Raw genomic sequence first — 21,107 nt, 5'->3', positions numbered from 1 at the left:
GGGGAACCCAAGCTGATGGCGAGCTAAAATAGGGTTGTAGTTAATTCCACCACATGTACCAAGAAGAGGCACATTGGAGAATTCACCACAAGAGTCAATAATCTGAACGCCATCATACACACGATTATACCAAAAGATATCATCATTAGTGAGAGACATAAGTCTCGTAGACCACCGTAGACATCCCTTGTTCTCCTTGAAGGCGAGCATCTGAGGCAAGTGCGAAATAAACCACTTGTACAACAGAGGCAGACATCACACAATGGAACCACCACCCTTTGCATTCCTAATATGCAAAGAGAAATAAGCGTCACCCAACAGATTTGGAACGGGATTAAGAGTAGAGAATATCCTAATAGCATTCACATCCACGAAATTGTCGATGTTGGGGAATAACACTAGCCCATAGATGAGAAGTACAAATATGTCTTCAAAGGCGTCCTCACTCATGGCCTTCCCAAACAAAGTAGCTTGGGCAATGAGAAAATCAGATGGGAGACCTTGAATTCAACCTTTGGTAGTCATATGAGCAACAATCTCAGATACATCTATGTGAAGCAGGTCAACAATCTCTTGGGAAGAAGGAACCATCTCCAAGCCACTGAACATCAACTGATCCAAGATAGGTATACCCACAAGATAAGCATACTCCTCAAGTGTAGGCAATAGCTGGAAATCTAGAAAAGTGGAGCACTGATACAGAGGATCGTAGAACTGCACTAGCACACTCATCAGACCTTCATCAACCTGAGTAGAAAGAATAGACAAGAGCTTCCCATGGCGAGCTTTGAATTCCAGAGGCTCCAATACATAAGATGTCAAACTCCTTAACTCTTTCAAGTCGGGTTGTCTGAAACTGTACTTCTTGGTATTCCTTCTTTGCTTATCCATGTCTGAAAAATTGCAAATAGACCTCCTAAGTTTCTTGAAATTTTCATTGTTGATAATATGGATGCAAATGAATGCATGAATGCATGGATGCAACAATCACACTCAAGGATCAAGCAAGTCACACCATACAAAGGTCACAGGATGGCTCAAGTCATCCTCAATATCAATCATCCATTTTGGTGGATTATTTACACCTTATCAACACCCAAGTTCCATTGATACTGAGGATATACGAGAACGGATCAACCGCGAATCAAGGGTTTGTTGTAAGTCACGAGCATGGAGTCTCAGTTAAGAACCACCCAAAGGGAGTGTACTATGGTTAAACCTGACAATCATGTTCTAAACAAAGGTCCCCATAGTCATCGTCTCATCTTTCGGATATTATCGGATAAAACGACTACTTGTATTCCAAAAATATTCTCAAGAGAGACTCTTATGAGTGTAGTATCGCATAACAATCGTATCAAATCTTACACTTGAACGATCTTCGCAATACGTCCTAAAATAGGCCAAGATGGGCTAGGTAATCTAAGGTCCTTGGCTTCTGAGGTTTATATTGGAAAGAGTAATGCCTAACCATGACTACTCGTGTGACATTATTGATCCCAACAAGACCTCCACCAAGTGAATGGGCTTGCAAGTCAACTTGCTAAGGAATAACTCCACACAAGCCAACAAGACTACGCCATTCTCCTATCATAAGTGCATTCGAGTTCGGGTATAGAACTCATCTCACAAGAGACCACCAACCACACAAGCAATTGATATATCAAGCAATTCATACATTACAAACAATACAATCATCCCAAATTTGCACAAAAATATGTCACAAATAAATATAGACATATATCACATACAAGCAAAAAGTAGGCTAAACCCACTAGGAAGAAAACTCCTCCGTAGCAGAGTCGCCACTTTTCTATAGCGGGGTATTCGTTACCTTATGGTTTTTTGATTAAACCAAAAGTAAGCATACAATTAGAGTCGCCACCGCACTTTTATTTGTCCAAAGGAAAGGCTAAACAGCGAACAAAAGCCAAGTAAGAAGTTTTATCAAATCAAAAATTAATAAAAATGTCAGAGATCTAGGTAAGGGGGTTGGTTATGAGATGGGAAGGTTTTAAGCACCCAAAACATCCTTAGTACTCTAAGGGAACCTCTTTTTGCAAATGTGTGTTGTAGGTTGGTATTTATGAAAATATGTGCAAAAGTTTGGGGGGATGAGAAAAAAATATTATATTTACAATTTTGTTGTTTGAATGGATGAACCCATTGCCTACGTACCATCACAAAGGTAGGATCAAAACCTCGTAGTTCGAGGTAAAAATCTCAAAAGATTGGTGAATTGATTTGATCAAAAGCCTTAAGGTATTTTGTTATCAAAGGGAGAAAACTCAACCTAAACCAACAATCCACCATGTGAGGAAAGCTTCAACATACTAGTGAGGGGTTAACCCTATAATAATTATGGAAGGCTTATAGTCCAATCACTAAGGATAAGGTGAGGTTTACATCAACCACTATGATAACTCAAACCTATGACTAATGTTTATAAAAAGGTTTTAACAAAGGTGGCCATTGGAACCACAAAATCAACTTGAAGTGAGTTGTATTTGCAAGTTAGATTATTTACAAAATGAAGTCAAAGTTGGATTAGGATTCATTTATAATGAGTATTAATGAAAATATTTTTGAAAAGTCAAAGGCATGAGGCCTAGGTTTCTAATTTGAAACAAAGTCAAAGTTTGCACAAAATGAGTTTGGCTTGGGTTAGAGTGAGGAGGAGAAGAGAAGGGCTAGTCCTAAAGAATAAAAAGATAAGAGAAAGAGATAAAACCCTTGGAGTTCCTTTTCTTGAAATCATAAAGATGATTCAAGATGCTCATTTCCTTTGGACTTAGCAAATAAGCAAGCAATCACACAAATTTGGATTCAAGCTCCTAGGATCTTCATTTGGCTTGTCTCTCTTAACTTGGCTACTCATGACAAATGGTCCCTCTTACTATCTCAAGATGGAATCCTTATCACACAAGAGCAAACATCAAAAATTTCACAACACAATAAGAGGAATGGACAAAGAATGAGTTTAGATTAGGGGTCCTTTGAAGTCAACTTTGAGATTTAGCATTCTAAAGGCATGAGGCCTAGTTGCTCTTCAACAAATTTAGTATTCTAAAGGCATGAGGCCTAGTTGCTCTTGAACTCCTTTAAGCATAGGTAAGATCCTAATTCTAAGTCCTTTCTCCTTTTTGCATTGGGTTCACACAAACAAAGACAAAACAACCACAAGGCAACAATATATTTATATACAATAATGAGCTCAAATGAGCAAAAGGAAAATGACATAAACATAAAATATGTGCTCAAGTGAGCAAAGGGAAAAGTAATATGAATAAATGAGCAAGAAGGTAAATTGCATTAAAGAAAATTGCAAGAAATTAAATGCTCAAATTAAAGTTAGTAATTAGTGGTCACAAGACAATTTAACGCTATGTTAAGCAATCGTAAGTGGACTAATGTAGTAGTCACACCTATATGAGGTTGGTCAATAAAACTATAGGCAAATAAACACAAGTTAGAGATCATGACTAGTAAGCCAAGCTCCTACAACTTGCCATGCCAAAAGAAAAGAAGAAAGACCTTGTATGGAATTTAGGTTTTTTGCTTGACCAAGAAGCAACCTATCTTGGACACAAAGCAACTCGATCTTGGATCAAGTTGAGTTTGATTTGGATCAAAGAAGGTTAAGCCTCTCATATGTCAAGACCAACCATGAGACATTAACTCATTGGCCAAAATAAAAAGAAATAAGATGAAGATGAAATGAAATGGACAAAGAAATAAAGTGTCAAATACAATTGATCAAAGGTGAATCAAATCATCATTAACCAATGTTAAACAGAAGAGAAATGAGGATTAGAAGTCAACAAGTCAAACACATTTTTTTGGTATTTTTAGAATTAAAATAAATGTAAAATTAAAATGGACAAAATATGGTCAAACCTCAAATTCAATTCAAATCAACTTAAACAAGTCCAATTAAATTCTCATAGGTCTAACATGGTCAAACAAGAAACTATTTTAAAAAGAATTTCAACAATTTTTGAAATCAGAAACTATTTTAAAACAATTAAAAACAATGAAAAATAACACAAATGAATTAAAATCTCAAATAAATCTCAAATCAATTAAGAAATTGATGAGACTATTTTTCATTGACTTATCATGATCCATATGTGTTAAGAAAATATTTTTGGATTTTTTAGATATCAAAAGGTATTTAAAATGAATTAAAAACTATTAAAAACCAAATAATTCACAAAAATTATTAAATGAAGTCACAAAAATAATTAAAAATCAGAATATCAAACTAGATTTTTTAAGAAATTTTTTGGCATTGGTCTCATATTTCTGTGACTTCAAATAAAATATTTATGAATTTTTGAAAATAAAAGGAATTAAAAGAAAATAAAACAGAAATAAGAAAATGGCAAAAATCTAGAGCGCTTGGATCATTCATTAAATGACGTGGCCAAGATCCTAAGGCTCAGAGGCGCGATCATACCATATACCTTGGTTAAGCGCGCTGCATTTGTAAGTAAAACAAGTCAACATGATAAATGGCCACGATTATAACATTTTGCCAAGATCTAAAGGACCAGAAGCATCCACGTGGGGATGGTGGTGGAAACCACCATATTCTCCGGCCAGAGAACCAACTCTGGCCACCTTGCGCAGGTTTTTAGAACTTAATGAAAATGAAAAACAATGGTAACAAAATGAAGCTGGGGTGATGTACATCACCCCTATAACCTTGGATCTTCCTCAATGTTTCTATTTAGAGAGAAACAAGAGGTTGAAGATCATGGTGTTTGATCTGAAATGTCATGATACATGAAATTAAGACCACCACTAGCATGCCTCTTGCTCGAGGACTTCAGAAAACAGTTCAAACTCAAGCAATTCACATTGTATTTCAAGATCCAGATCAAAACAATTTGGTGATATACCTCTGAAATGCAGCTTTGAACAACACGATTTGCTCAAGTTCTTGATCCAATTTTGATCTGGAGATGTGATGATGATGCAAGGCTAAGGAATTAAGACTTGAAGATCAACTAAGGATGTTGAAATTCAAGCTTGAAATTGAGAAATGAAAACTGAAATTCCTTTGAGTGAGGTTGGGTTTCCAATTCAGCAGAGTTTCAGATCTCCTTTTGGTTGAAATTTGAATGAGCTAGGACTTCTATTTATAGCTAGAGATGATGTAATGATGTGATTTGCTCGTGTGCATGGAACTTGGACTCTTCATGCATGGGCATGTACAGGCGCGTGCAAAGCCCAAAAATGGATGAAAATGCAAGCTGAACTCAAATGCAAATGGTTTGGACGTGCAATTGGAGATGTATTGGCTTGTGCATGAAGTTATGATGTGAATTGCATAATTGAACCTAAACATTGAGCTCTTCGAAACTCACACATGAAAAATCCAAACATGGTCATATGAGTAATGGTTGGAAAGCTCTTTAAATAAGGAACAAAAGTCATGTTGGGCAAAACCTCATTTGGAGTTTGGAAATTTATGAAAACTGGCTGTGAAGATTTGGGTACAAAACATGTCTTTGAAAAATTTGCCAAAAACAAGCAACTTCAATCCCTTATGTTTCAATTATGCAAGCCTCAAATGTAAAAACCTTCAATATAAAAGTTGTAGATCTTTTCACGATGATCAATTTGGACTTATATTTTGCATCATTTGGATTTTTAATGAGAAAGTTATGGGCACTTGAAGTTGGACATTTTTCAAATTCAATGGCTTTGGTCCAAAGTGACCTATAATGTTTTGGATTATCACATGTGTTTATTTTAGGGTTATGAAATTTTGTCCAACATAACATTTTAAGTAGACATCTTAACCTTTCCAACGCAATTGGTATCACCTCAAAATCATAAAAAATAAGGAAGTTAGGTCCTTGGTAAGTTGACCCAAAATTGGGGTTTTAGTCAAAATGACCTATAATGTTTTGAAATGAATGATGACCTTCCAAGTTTCAAATGGATTTTTGATGAACATGAAAGTTTTCCATATGGTTTTTAAAACACTTTTTCTCTTTGGGTCATCTTCATTTGACAAACACATCAAAAGTTGGGTCTCAGTGATCCTCAATTTAGTCAGATGACTTGACTGGTCAACTTCTCAAGGCCAAACTTCAAATCTTGATGAATGAATGATTGAGGATACTCACATAAGGTCATATATGCATAAAATAATGAATGAAATAACTTAACTTGATTGAATTTGATCATAGGTTGAGGTTGCTTCATGAGCAAGGCACAGTTAATCACAATTGAATTAGGGTTTCCTTAGGAAACAATCCTCAAGCCCCTTGGCTTATCTTGATCAAATTGGAAAATTGAGATACCTGGGAGGCATATATTATGATTAGGAGCTTTGTGGATGATTTTCATGATTGCTTTCATCTTCATATAGCCATTTCTTTGAGCTTAGGAACCTCCTAGGAGCATTGTGAGCACATGATCACTTGAGCTTCAAAATAAAAAGAGTTAGTGACATATTTTTGTGCTTTTGGTTAGTAAACAAAATAAGAAAAGCAATAATATACAATACAAGCATACTTGGTGGTCTCAAACCACTCACACAAGTCCCAACCCTAGGGTTAACGAGCCACACATGCTATGATCCTTGTGGCAATGCAATGAGCAAATGATATGATGCCACGAGGGACCTTAGGGTCAAAATTAGGGTCTTACAGCAATGGGGAATTCAAGCTTCGTAGTTCAAGGAACTAGAGGCGGGAGGTGGAAATAAGTGTGATCAAGGTATGGTCTGAACCAAAGAATAATGTTATTTGAACTCCAACAAGGGTGAAAAGATGAACCCAAAAGTAAGGTGGCTATTACCAGTACGCGGGCTAGTAGGACCGCTGCTCTAGGGTAAAGTCGAAAAGATAAAGAAATATGTGTTTGGGAATAGTCCCATACATCTCTTGGTCCACAAGTTGACGCAAGAAGGAGCACAAAGAGGTAGTGTATTTGGCTCAAAGATAACTGGTATAGCATATGGAGTGAATGAAGGCAGATTATGAATGCATTATGGAAATGAACGGAATAAAGTGCCTGAAGCCTCAAAATTGAGCATTTGGTAACAAGTGACTGGAGAAGTATTGTTTGAAATCGAAAGGTGAAAGTGTATTGGAATCCATAAGAGAAATGAGATTCATACCATAGAGGGAAACAACTTTAACCGATACGTGGACTAGTAGGACCGCCACTATAGGGTGTTTAGCCAAAAAAGAAGGGAATTACGTGTTTGAGGGTGTAGCCCAAACAACTCTAGGTAGAAATGAGGACTCTTCGCTATACGTCTTAAAGGGAAGGGAAAACATCGATAAAACCCAGGGGAAATAGATATACTATGTAAGGAAGTCGGTTATGCAAGGGGAATCTATTAGCACCCTAAACATCCACGGTACTCCATGGGAACCATTTTGATTGTTCTCGCTCGAATAAGTGTGATATCTAAGATTACTCGCAAAAGAATGGGAAAAGGAAAGAATAGATAAAGTTCTCGGTGAGGATTAGGGCCCTCATGCCTACGTATCCTCATAGTGCAATGAGGAATTCAAGCTTCGTAGTTCAAGGAACTAGAGGCGGAAGGTGGAAAGAAGTGTGATCAAGGTATGGTCTGAACCAAAGAATAGTGTGATTTGAACTCCAACAAGGGTGAAAAGATGAACCCAAGAGTAAGGTGGTTATTACTAGTACGCAGGCTAGTAGGACCGCCACTGTAGGGTAAAGCCGAAAAGACAAAGAAATATGTGTTTGGGCGTAGTCCCAAACATCTCTTAGTCCACAAGATGACGCAAAAAGGAGCACAAAGAGGTAGTTTATTTGGCTCAAAGATAATTGGTATAGCACATGGAGTGAATGAAGGTAGATTATGAATGCATGATGGAAATGAACGGAATGAAGCGCCTGAAGCCTCAAAATTGAGCATTTGGTAACAAGTGACTGGAGAAGTATTGTTTGAAATTGAAAGGTGAAAGTGTATTGGAATCCATAAGAGAAATGAGATTCGTACCATATAGGGAAACAACTTTAACCGATACGTGGACTAGTAGGACCACCACTATAGGGTGTTTAGCCGAAAAAGAAGGGAATTACGTGTTTGGGGGTGTAGCCCAAACAACTCTAGGTAGAAATGAGGACTCTTCTCTATACATCCTAAAAGGGTATGTATGGGTTCCAAAGAAATTATATTTCAATGTCAAAGGAATAGTATGTCACTGGGTGAATGATTTTTGATCGAATGTAGATGATGGATAGTGAAAGATATGAATGATTCCCTAAGGCGAAGGAGGAATAATTAGAAGTATGCTCGCCAAGGATTCGCATCCTCGTGCCTATGTATTCTCATCGTGAAATGAGAAAGTCAGAGCAATCGTAGTTCAGAACCACGAGAATAGAAAGAGAGACATACAATGATGAAAAGTATAATTTGTACCAACATAATGGTATCAAAAGGTATTTGTCTAAGCGACAGGGGAATCACAAGACAAAACCAATTTCAGAGGTTGATTGTAGTACTGTATATTACCAGGATAGTGTATCACCGGATGAGGAACAAACAGTTCGAGATCAAGAAGGATAGTATCTTGGATCCAAGAAGGGGATAGACTCTAAATCAAAGAGAAAGGTATGTATTTACCCATACGTGGACTAGTAAGACCACGACTATAGGGTAAATCCAAAAAGAAATATTGGGAAAAGGTATTACTTTGTAGCAGTAAGTTTCCCAAGGTGTGATGAAAGTTGTCTTCTCCATATCTTCTGGCGACATCTTTATCTGATTATACCCGGAGAACCCATCCATGAAAGAAAAGACGGAAACTGTGTTGTATTATCAACCAAAACATCAATATGAGGCAAAGGGAAGTCATCCTTCAGACTCTCTCTATTGAGGTCTCAGTAATCTACACACATTATGACTTTACCATCTTTCTTCAGAACTGGAACGATATTAGCAACCCATTGTGGATACTCAGAAATGGCCCAAAAGCCAACATCAAACTACTTCTTAACCTCTTCCTTGATCTTGAGTTCCATGTCAGGTCTAGTCCTTCTGAGCTTTTTCTTGATGGGAGGACATTCAAGTTTCAGTGGCAAGTGATGTTCAACGATGCTGGTGTCTAACCCTGGCATATCTTGATACGACCAAGCGAAGACGTCAACATACTCGTGCAATAACTTTACCAACTCGGAGTGTACATGCTTGACAAGAGATGCCCCAACTTTCACTTCTTTTTTATCGGTTTTAGAACCTAAATTAATGACACCCACCAGTTCTTTATATGGCTGAATCTCTTTTTCTTCGTGCTCAAGGAGCCGTGCTAGTTCAACTGGTAATTTACAATCTTCCTCATTGTCGTCTTCAGCTTGGTTGTTTGGAAATCCAGATTTATAATTGATTTTTTCCATAATGTAATAAATAGTTTTGTTTGCTATGCATATCATGAGCTCATTTTAGTATGATTTTTAAGAAAGTGGAAAAAAAAAGAAAAAGAAATCTTTGGCCATTTCGTTGTTTTAGTGAAAAAGTATAACTAACTGAAAAAAAAGGATCACAAGATTTGCATACAAAAAGTATTTTTTATTTATTCACATAATACTTTTAACATGGAGGCCCTTACAAGTTATCCTCTCGTCTCAGGCAAGGATGAGGGATCGAGAAAACAAAATGCATTACATTTTTTCCGAGTATTCTATGGGAATTACGGTAGTCGTCCATTTGGGGAGCTTGAACCCTGGAGGACATCTGCATACGAGGCTAGGAGTCTCCGGTTTGCTGCCACTAGATTCCCCAACGACTGCCATAGTGTGATCATTTTGAAAGTCGGCACTGCTGAGCTTGACCAGGTTGAACTACTTCTTCTTTGGGCTTACCTTGCATGTTGATGGGTGATAACCGATACCAAATTTATCGCGCTTCTCTGCCACGTCGACAACTTTACCCTAACCGGGAAGTGGGCCTTTCTCCAATGTCTGTTTGGTGCTTCTGAATGAGGATAGAACGGTGACGGATGATTGGTCATGATTGGTGGTAGCAGAACTGACTTCTTCAAATTCTAAACAGTGGAGCGGAATCTCAACAATTCCTATATTGAAGGAGGACAGACACACCAAATTTGCGTGTGGAAATGATATCACCGACACAGGGGATCATAAAAAGGGTCAATGTGACAAAATGCACAATGACATATCTAATGTTATGGTATGCATGATTATGCATGAGTATGTATATGATTATGATGACAAATGAGCACAAAGGATACAAACAATGAAGATATGAATCATCACAACTAGATACTCGACTTATCTCAAGAAGATGGGAACACCAATTAGAGAACTTGCTAGGGATTAAAATAAATCATCGAGGATATAAAATCCTAGCTGTAAACTATATTCCATTCCCAGGGATGGCACACAACCATAGCTTAAGGGAGACTAAGGATATAACAATCCAAAATCAAAGCCCAACTCTGGTTAGGGAAGACATGGAGAACATGCATTCGGCCGAAAACTGCTGAAAACTCAGCGCTATGAGGAGATGAAAAGCATATATATATATATATATATATATATATATATATATATATATATATATATATATATATATATATATGGTAATAAAAAAGGATCAAAACAAATCCAACTCAAACTCAACTCTCAAAGTAGGAGGAGATATCGCTAGGGGAAAAGCCAAGATTGACAAAGATCTTGCTTAGAACTCAAACTCTCTAGGAGAAGAGAAAATATAGACTGGCGAACTCCGCGGGGGACTAAAGCACTGCTGAGAATATCAACCAATATGTTGAGGATAAGAAGGATCTGCTGAAGATCCGCATCTCAAGCCGAGGGAGATATATATACTTTTCTAAGCAAAAAGTCACCACTGCATGGAATTTTAAGTCAACACCATATCAAATGGGAGACAATCCTGCAGGGGATAATATTGCTACTGCTCAGAATCAAATATTGTATGAATGAAGAGATCTTCTATCAAAAGATGGAACTCTGCTAGTTATCCAAGTCACAACAAGAGGCAAAACTCTGAGTGGGGAACCAGACAAGTTACTGGGGATTCCATAAAAATCAAACTCTGTGGGGCTTCACTAGGGATGCAAACATCTGCCAAGATAAATCAACAACCACACGAGGATGCAAAATCAACAACATACTCTTTAAAAGGAAAGCTGCAGTCATCAGACTCTTCTTGGAGATTGAGAAATAAACCAATTCCAAGGTACCAATATCAACCGAATTCGCAGACTCATGCAGAGGAGAAACTGCCACGGCTATGCAATAACCAAAATAAAGGTGTTAGGGATCTGAAAACCAAATAAAGGTTTCACGAAGATCCAGGGTTCATTCACAAACAAACAAAATGGAAACTGAGGATGAAAAATCATAAAGTCTCAGCTGGGGACAGATGATGAACTACAAAGAGAATAACATATCATCTTTACTGGAGATAAATGATGAATTTGCTTGGGGATCAACCCATCAACTCTACTGGGGATGATAAATTTATTGGGGAGCAACTCATCAACCATGCTGAGGATGAACGCTGAACTATTAGGGAGGGAAAAAAACACTAACCAACTGCTCTGGGAAGACCAACAATGCTTCACACATCGAGACTTACCGTTCTTAGATTACTGTTGACATTCCTTTTTGAAATCGATTGTTCTTAAAGTAAATCCCTTATTATTTAAGAAAAATGATTGTTCATTGATTTATTTATTTCAAAATTATCATCATAAAGTTCTATTTTATTAAAACAGAAACAAATAAGAATAGAAATAATTGGATAATATCTCAATTTTATTTAATAGAATGGTAGTCCGCAAATGGTGGGACTCCATGGATCTTTACAAAGTTTGAAAATGGTAGTTTACATGGAAAAGGGCTACATTGAACACAATGACCACTACTCTCCCTACCAACTTTGAAATTCATTGTACTCTTGTCTTTGGTTGAGAATGATGTATCAGAACCAAATGACCGTTCAAAACTGCTTCAAAGATTAGGACCAGCCGGATGCAGTTACTTTCCATAATCCCTAAATTTTGCCTAGATTTCCCCAAGGTGGGGTACTCAATCTTCCAGGATAAATTTTTTGTTTTATGTCTCTAACTTTTTCCTGGATCACCCTTTTGGGTTTTCAATCCACCGAGACGCTCATTTTTGCATAAGCCTCCCTTTTGGGTTTTTAACTTAGCGAGTTGTTATTTTCTTTTTTATGCAAAGTATTTCTTGACTGCATCGGCGTTCACAGGATGAGTGAACTCTTCACCATCCATTGTTGTAAGAATCAAAACACCACCTGAAAAGTATCTCTTAACAACATATGGGCCTTCATAATTGGGAGTCCATTTTCCCATAACATCAGGTTTGAAAGATAAAATTTTCTTGAGCACGAGGTCACCTTCTCGGAACACACAAGGCTTAACCTTCTTATCAAAAGCTTTCTTTATTCTCTACTGATATAACTGACCATGACACATGGCAGTCAATCTCTTCTCTTCAATCAAATTCAACTGATCATACCTTGTATGACACTATCCAGCTTCAGTCAACTTGGCTTCCATAAAAACACGCAATGATGGGATCTCAACCTCTACAGGGAGCACAACCTCCATGCCATAAATAAGAGAGAAAAGGGTTGCCCCTGTTGAAGTGCAGATGGATGTACGGTACCCATGCAAAACAAATGGGAGCATCTCATGCCAATCTTTGTACGTCACAACCATCTTTTGGATAATCTTCTTAATGTTCTTCTTCGCAACTTCAACAACCCCATTCATCTTAGGTCTATAGGGAGAAGAATTATGATGTGCAATCTTGAAGTCTTTGCAAAGAGCTTCCACCATATTATTATTCAAGTTCAATCCATTATCAGTAATGATCTTACTTGGCACACCATAATGGCATATAATCTAATTCTTGATAAACCTTACAACAACCTGCTTGGTTACATTTGCACAGGATGCCGCTTCAACCCATTTTGTGGAGTAATCAATAGCCACTAGAATGAAACGATGTCTGTTCGATGCTTTGGGCTCAATCATGCCGATCATATCAATTCCCCACATGAAACGATGTCTGTTCGATGCTTCGATGCTTTGCAACAGTAAGATTCCATTGTCAGCCAATAGTAACCTGCTCTCAACATCTTATTTTCCATAACATGTTTTAAGACCCCAATTTTGACCCTAAGATCCCTCATGCTATCTCATCATTTACATTGGCTTTGGGATCACACCTTGGCATCCTCCTTACCCCTTATTCATTGGGTTTGTATTGGGAGAGATCACCAAGCACATTTTATTGTATCATACTTTGTTTTTCATTATTTACTAACCAAAATACCAAAAATATGTCTATGTATAGCTTTGTTTCTTTTGTAGGTAGTGTGTGTCCACCTATGCCTCATCAAGGTCACAACTAGGGTTTGAGACCCACAATGCAAGGAGATCAATCAAGAGATGGTTCAAATTGGATCTAGACATCATATATGTATCCACATGATCTTCACCTATCACTTTGATCAAGAAATCGTCAAGAGTTTGAAGCTTGTTTGCCTTGGAAGCCCTAATTCATCTAGGTATCTTGTGTGACTTCCTCAGCCAGTTTCTTCAGCAATTGATCAAATATATCAAGGTATACTTAATTAAATATCATCTTATGCATATATTATCCTCCATTAGCCCCAAAGATCAAGATAACTTCAAGTTTTCAAGTTGGTTCAAAGAGGTTGACCAGAGAAAGTCAACTGGTCAGAACTGGGGTTCCCTAGACCCTATCTCCTACAATTTTTATTATATGAAAAATTATTCCAAGATAAAAGTTACTCCTTATGACATTCCAAACAACTTTCATATTGAGGTCAAAAGCTATTTTTTCTTGGAAAGTCACTTTTTATGGTGAAAGATTATAGGTCATTTTGTTTGTACCCTAGTTAGGAGGTCAAATTCCAAGGACCATAACTTGTTCAATTTTCATGAGATGAAGGCCATCAAAGTTTCATGATTACTTTAAATTTTTCCTCTCCAAATTTTATTATTTTAGAAACTTTAAATTCAACTTGCATGGGCATGTGCCAAGAGGAAACATTTTAGGTCATTTTGGGCCATTACCATTGGACAAGCATTTTTCCTCAACTTCTAAAATGCATAACTCCTTCATGCCAAATCCAAATGAGGTCAAATATGTGAAAAAATTGAATAGGTTTTAAAGAGATACAACTTTGATGAAGTAACTTTTTCCATTTGAAGCCCATAGCAAACGTTATTCAAGGTGGAAGAAGTGAACATTTGACTTGGTACTTAGTAAAATTTCAATTATGTTTGATTTTCCAAACTTCCACCTCAAAATTTATCATGATACAAGCTTCAAATGGAAAAGTGTTCAACATGAAAGTTGTTCCACAAGATCTCACTTTTCCAAAAAGTCCAAAATGACTTCATTTGGCAAAGGTTTGGATGACTTGCGCATGGCTTTTCTTCAAGGTTCCATTTGGATGAATCTCATAACCACTACTCAATTCCAAATGCATGGCTTCATGTCACACTTTCAGCATCACTCATGATCATCTTTGGACCTTTTGACATCACTTCATGGTCCTATCACACTCCCATGCAAGCATGCACATGAGAATTTCTATTTTTGGCATTTGAAGGGAAGTGTGTGGAAATCAATTGCCAAGCCTATAAATACATTGCCTCATGCTCAGGATTAGGGACACCTTGCCCAAGCTTTGCTCCTGCAACCTTCATTTCACCATTAGAGGATAAACTTGAAGGTTTTCAATTGAAAATCGAGTTTCAATTTCACTTCTGTTTTGACGTTGAAACTCCATGAATCCAAGCCCTTCCTTGATCTATTTCACATCCTGCAAGCTTCTGGAGTCAAGCCAAGGCCAATTGGAAGCAAGATTAAGCAAGATTCAAGCTACTCGAAGGTGATTTTTTAGAAACTTTCCTCTTCGATTCTCTCTCAGTTCTTCGCCATTCTATGTGATTTTGGGTTGGCTGAAGTCCTACCAATGTAGGAAACAAGATTGAGTTGCTTTGAGGTCAAATCGAAGAAACTCGGTTCATGTTCCTCAAAATTCAAATCAGTGTATCTTTCAATATACTTGGAATTGGAGAAAATTGAGGCCAGATTCGAGCTCCTGAGCATTTTTCCTTTGAAATAGTGTCCTTGTTTTTCATTTTTCATTGAGTTAAGGGTGGACCAGTCCGGTGAGGTCCATCGGAGAAGATGACCGGAGCCATAGCTCCGGTGGTGCGGTGGCACCTTCCAAACAATCTGATCCTTTTAAATTGTTTTAATCTTGAGCCTTGGTTCTGATTACCACGCGTGTGATGCATTGACTCAGGTTCACCATGGAACGCGCGCGCTTGGCCGTCAGATCTGCCAATAAATGAGGGAGATCTGATGGCCCTTGTTTTTTTTTGTTTTTTAATTTTATTTTCATTTAATCCATTTATTTTATTTTATTCATAGAAATTTCATTTTTAATCTAAAAAATATGGGACTTTCACCAAACATCTTTAAATATTTTTCTCTTCCATATTCTCTATTAAAAATTTTTGGATTAATTTTGATATTTTTCATGAATTAAATGTTTTTGTGCATATTTTAATTGTTTAAAAATACTTATGACTTTTCAAAAATAGTGAAATATTTTGTCTAAGGTTCTTTGACCTTGTTTGACCTAGGATAAATCCCTTGGCCATTTATTTGTTGTTTTGAAGGGATTTTAGGTTTTGACCAAATTAAAATGTAATTTAATTCATTTTTAAATTGATTTTTAGTTGATTAAATGTTTAAAAATGTTGTTGAGCCACTTTTATGGTCTTGTGATGTTTGACTTTCTATTTGGGCCTTGGTCAAGGTTGATTTGACTTTTGTTAGATCAAAACCATTGGATTTAGGGGATTGATGAAATGTACATTTCATCTTCCAAAATGAATGAATGGTTTTGAAATGAAGAAATTCCTCCCATGATCAATTTGTGTTTCTATCTTCCCCTCCCTCTTCATCTGCATCCCTATTCTTCCCCATTCCTTCATTTGACCAATGAAATCTCTAATGTCTAAAGGCTAATTGATTCATCAATGACCTTGTGTCAGATGAATCAATACAAGCGTGATTGAGATAGGTCCTTCCTCCTTAATCTTTTCTTTTAGTGTGTGGTATGTTTTAGGAGTTTGGTTCTTCACACCAAATCTCTAACATGCATTAACACATATATTTTCATTGCCCGACCTCAGATAGTTTTGACTTCTACATAAGTCCAATTACGATTGCTTAACATAGAGCTAATTTTTACCATTAAGGCATATCATTCTAGTAAGTGAGATTGTAATTCTCCCATTCTCCATGGCATTGTGTGTAGACTTGACCTTTTTTCCTTTCATGAGAGCTAGTGGCATACTTGTTGAATTATCCAAGTTGGAGCCCTTTTCATGGAAGGTGTCTTGGTTTAAGGATTCATACTTATGAAGGGATGGTTGAGTGTTCTCCAAAGAATGACTTAATCAATTAAAGTCACCACTAACACTTGACTAACTTTTGACTAACATTTGACTAACTCTTGTTAATATTGCTTTACTCTTAAATCATTTACTTTATACAATTTAAATTTCAGTCATTTATCATTCATTGCCATTTACATTTCATATAACTTGTTTATGTTTATGTCATTTTCACTTTGCTCATTTGAGCCATATTTTGTGATTTATATATATTGTTTATGTGTTTTGATTTTGTTTGTGGTCTTATGACCTTAAAATACCTAATAACAACAAAACCCCTAAAAAACATATGGTGGACTGTTGAACTTGATCTGAATTTTTGGACTTAGGATTAGGCAACATTTCCTGTGCAAAAAGGACTTTGCCAATGCCAAAATTCTGAGACTGAGCTATTGTGAACCGTGCCTTCATTTGGCACAAGCTTTGGGATTTGTTTGAATTCATCTACCTTTTTATGTTGGTGCTTAATTGTTATTTTGATTTTGTGTCTGATGCTTTACTCTGAGTTGATCAAGGAATATTTCATCTGATACATGGAAAGACAATGAAGACTGCTAGCTATTGGAATTGCTTGCTTGGATGTGGCTATCCTCATTTGATGCATGGATCTTCATGATGTCTGGATATTGCTCATTGCTTATTGATTATTGCTTGATAAAATTCCAAGGGAAAATGAGTTTCTATATGACATTCTTGTCTGTTGGATTGCATCTCATTAGTCAGATCTTTTCAACTCTTAACTCTTAAACTTTTGCTTAAGATAACCTCTTCATCTCCTCCCACTTCTTTAATTTCAAAATCTCTCCCCCTTTTTAAAAACTTCTTTGCTTGTGATTTCAAACTTAGACTTTGTTTTAATAATTAGAAATTTTGGCCTTATGCCATTGAATTTTCAAACTCTTTCTTAAATCAAATTTGTAAATAAACTTAATCATATTGACTTAAAATTTCAAAAGACAAAAAGAACTAACAACTCCATTTAGACTTTTGGCCCTTTGTGCCTTTCTTATTAAACTCTTGTTAAAAGCAATTCACCAACTTTTTTGAAAGTTTTGCCACGAATTACGAGGCTTTGATCCCTCATTTTTATGTTGGTACGTAGGCACAAATCCGAAGGTCTTGTCAAACACAAAAATATAATCAATGAATTCTTTTCTCATCCTCACACTCTATTTTTATCAAACATCTTTTATACCAAAAACACACGCGCACAAAAAAAAGGGCTCCCTAGGAGTACCTAAGACACTTTGGGTGCTAACACCTTCCCTATGTGTAACCAACCCCCTTACCTATAATCTCTAGCAGTTTATTAGTTTTGATTTGAAAACTTCTTATCTTTGGGTTTTGTTTGTACTTTTCCCTTTTCCTTTGGAAACAATAAAAGCGCGGTGGTGACTCTGGTTTTATTGACGTTAAGCTTATCCATAGCTTGATGGTCATGAATTTACCGCTACACATGTCCATTGGAATGAGTACCAAAGGAACCTTCATGGACTTCAGTCATCAATAAGTCTGCTTCGTGTCTATCCACGCATATGAGCAAAACCATATTGAAATTTCACTTGTAAAGCACATCACCATTCAAGTAGAAGTTTCCAGCTAATCTTCTAAAAGTCTTCTTATCTTTTAAAGATGCCCTAGATGGGTAAATCTGACTTTGGAGGAAACATTTGATATCATAATACCATGGCTTTTCATCCTTGATTTCTTCAACAACAAACACATGAGTTGTCCTATCAAGACGTATCACAGTCAAATTGGGAACTTCATTCCAAAACTTTACCACAATCATGGAAGCCAACGTTGCAAGAGCATCTGCCATTCGGTTTTCATCTCGAGGGATATGATGAAACTCAACCTTTGTAAAGAAAGTTGATATCCTCCTCGCATAATCTCTATAAGGTATCAAACTGGGTAGATTCGTCTCCCATTCACCTTTGATCTGATTAACCACCAAAGTTGAATCTCCATAGACGTCAAGATATTTGATTATGAGATCAATGGCTTCTTCAAGCCCCATAATGCAAGCTTCATACTCAGCCATATTGTTTGTACATTTGAAGGTTAATCTAGCTGTAAACGAAAAATGAGTGCCTTGAGGAGTAATAATCAATATCCCAATGCCATTACCATATGAATTAACAGCTCCATCAAATACCATTCCCCAACGGGAACCAAGTTCTGGCCCTTCTTCAAGAAATGGTTCATAATAACCTTTCATCTTCAAATACAAAATCTCTTCGTTAGGAAAATCATATTGCATTGACTGATAATCATCAATAGGTTGGTGAGCCAAATGGTCAGCCAAGATACTACCTGTAATAGCTTTGTGAGCTCGGTATTCAATATCATACTCAGATAACAACATATACCAACGGGAAATCCTCCTAGTTAAAACAGGATTTTAAAAAATGTACTTGATTGGATCCATTTTGGATATCAACCAAGTAGTATGATTCAACATATACTGACGCAGACGCTTAGCAACCAAGCCAAAGCGTATCATGTCTTCTCAAGCATATAACATCGTGTCTCACAGTCGGTGAACTTCTTACTGAGGTAGTAAATTGCATATTCTTTCTTCCCAGATTCATCCTGCTGACCAAGAACACAACCCATACTCTCTTCAAGCACAGTCAAATACATGATCAAAGGTCTTCCTTCAATAGGCGGAGACAGAATTGGAGGCTCAAGCAGATATTCTTTGATACTGTCAAAACCTTTCTGGCATTCCTTGGTCCAATCACAAGACTGATCTTTTCGAAGAAGCTTGAATATAGGTGCACATGTGGAAGTCATATGCCATATAAATCTCGAGATATAATTCAAGCGGACGAGAAAACCTCTGACTTGCTTCTCAGTTTTGGGTGCATGCATCTCTTGTATTTATTTGACCTTGGCAGGATCAACTTTAATACCCTTCTCGCCGACAATAAATCCTAACAACTTACTAGAGCGAACACCAAAAGTACACTTATTTCGATTCAAGCGGAGTTTATACTTCCTCAAACGGTAGAATAACTTCAATAAATTCTCAACATGTTCTTCTTTGGTCCTTGATTTAGCAATTATATCATCAACATAAACCTCAATCTCTTTATGCATCATATCATGGAAAATAATGGTCATGTCTCTCTGGTATGTTGCACCAGCATACTTTAAAACGAAAGGCATCACTCGATAACAGAATGTTCCCCAAGGTGTAATGAATGTGGTCTTCTCCATATCTTCGGGTGCCATCTTAATCTAATTATAACTGGAAAATCCATCCATAAATGAAAAGACTTTGAATTTAGTTGTATTGTCTACCAACATATCAATGCGCAGTAGAGGAAAATCATCTTTCAGACTGACTTTATTCAAATCTCTATAATCAACACACATACGGACTTTTCCATCCTTCTTAGGAACAAGCACAATATTGGCCACCCACTGTGGATACTCGAAGGTAACAAGGAAACCAACATCAATCTGCTTCTGCACTTCCTCCTTAATCTTCACTACCATAACAAGGTGAGTTCTTCTCAATTTTTGCTTGATCGGCGTGCATTCTGGATTCAAAGGCAATCTATGCTCCACAATATCAGAATCAAAACTAGGCATATCATGATAGGACCAAGAAAATACATCATAGTATTCCCGGAGAAGATCAACAACCCCTTCTTAACTTCTGGACATGGATGAGACCCAATCTTAACTTCCTTCACATCATCCTCGGAACCCAAGTTGACTAATTCAATTTGCTCTTCAAACAGCTGAATGGTTCTTTCCTCGTGCTCAAGAAAACGGGATAACTCATCAGACACTTCTTCATCATCATTCTCTTCCTCAGCTTCAAATACAGGGAAATCAATGTTTGGAGAGGGAGGAGGATCATTATGTTCAATGGGTTTGAGAACCAACCTGCATAATAATTTGATATTTTGATTTTAGAGAAATGGAGTGCAAATGAACATTAGGCAGATGTGGGAACAAATTATTGCTTATTTATGTTTTTTGTGATTACCATTTTCAGAAAAGTAAAAAGTAACCCAATTATATTTTTATTGATGATAATATTGAGATGCCCCACAATGTTTCACTTCTCCTATAGGCACATGAGAAGGATTTTTCTTTAAATAATAAAACAAATTACTTTGAATGATGCACAACAATAGGAATATCAACAGCAACCCAATTGTTGCAAGTCTGTCCATGCGTAACAAAGTTGACATAAGCTTCGTCGTCATCACTGTCTTCAATAATTGCAGTTGAGTGTTGATCATCCTTGTGAACGAATCCTCCACTGCGGAAAACTTATTGCATAGCCTTAACAGTACTGTTGAACGGCCCTTGCTGAAATTCTAGCCCATCTCTGTTCTTGTTTTCAACAACTTCTACAACAAGGCCCTACTTATCGATGTTTCCAGCCTGAATAACCTCTCTTGCATCCTTCAGAGAAGACATGGATGCCCCAGTCTTCTTCAATTGATTAGCAATAGAAAAAGCTTGGAACTGCGTTTCAACTTCCTCTTCAGCTTCCACATAGGTGAAAGATAACAAATGGCTCACTAAAAGTGCTTTCTCCCCACCAACAACGACGAGCTT

Source organism: Lathyrus oleraceus, chromosome 3 (genome assembly GCF_024323335.1).
Source record: "Lathyrus oleraceus cultivar Zhongwan6 chromosome 3, CAAS_Psat_ZW6_1.0, whole genome shotgun sequence".
Taxonomy (NCBI): Eukaryota; Viridiplantae; Streptophyta; class Magnoliopsida; order Fabales; family Fabaceae; genus Lathyrus; species Lathyrus oleraceus.
The sequence above is the reverse complement of the archived record's forward strand: the minus strand, read 5'-3'. Positions refer to the sequence as shown.